Below are 1,137 nucleotides of genomic sequence, written 5' to 3'. Positions count from 1 at the left end.
CTCTTAGCGTGGTTGGCTGGTGTGATCGCTGCTTTCACCGACAGGAAACGGCGAGTGAGTGAGTGAGTGAGTGAGTGCGTGAGTGAGTGAGTGAGTGAGTGAGTGAAGGCACGGGGCTGAGAGTCAAAGCTCGTCAGACTAGGAAGATCACGATTCGACGAGTCAAAGGCAAAACGCGAAAAACCAGGAACCGGAACCAAGACGTGGCAGTCATTAGGAAATTTAAATAGGGTTTTAGAAGAGAAAAGTTTCCCTTTTTTATTTTTTTATTTCACTTCTCTAGATATTGGTGGAAGAAGCGTCACAACACAAACAGACAACGAGGTGCCGACACACTTCTGAACAGCCACGCGTTCAACAGATTAAAAGATTCCCACGAGGGAAAAGCTGCAGCATCTCCCATGAGAGACTTGAATTAGGAAATAGTTGGAATTTCTACAAATGATGTGTGAGGAGGATTGCTTTGCAGCCCCCAACCCCCACCACACACACACACCTTCCCACCTCCACCCCCACAGTCACCACCACACACAAACACCAACACGGCCTCCAAAGATGGGGCAGGTGCAGCCGCGCCGCTGCCTTTGTCTCCTCACTCGTAGACCTGCGCAAATTGGCTAATTGTCAAAACAGTGAGGGTTTTAATTTTAGATTTCCCACAATGCAAAAGCCAAGGTGACAATTTGAGTGGAATTTTTTTACGTTTCTCTTTTTAAAATCCACTCCCCCCTCCCTTCCCAATCGCCGTAGTTTTTTTTTTTCCTGATTTCCTGACAAGGTTTTCAGTGTCGCGCCTACTTTGTCTCCATAAGAGAACTGTCCACGATGTTTATTCTCTTATTCTTCATCATTGCAATAAATCCCTGAAAAGGATCTTGGCAGCAGCAGCAGCACTTCATTGCCACCAATCAATACTCTGGGAACAATCAAGAAAAAAACATTTATAATTAGGTTCCGGTTGTGTGTTTTGAAAGCGACCGAGCCGCCTCTCAAGCTCACCTTCAGGAGTTTCCGTTTTCTTTAAGACAACCAGAGAGAAAATTATTATTAGTTTAGGTGACGCATCGTTAAATTATCAAAGTTGTAAGAAGCTTCTCTGTGCCTCTATCGAAATTTGCTATTAATCACCAAATATTC

This window comes from Xiphophorus hellerii, chromosome 22, assembly GCF_003331165.1.
Source record: "Xiphophorus hellerii strain 12219 chromosome 22, Xiphophorus_hellerii-4.1, whole genome shotgun sequence".
NCBI lineage: Eukaryota > Metazoa > Chordata > Actinopteri > Cyprinodontiformes > Poeciliidae > Xiphophorus > Xiphophorus hellerii.
This window is presented reverse-complemented; position numbering follows the sequence as displayed.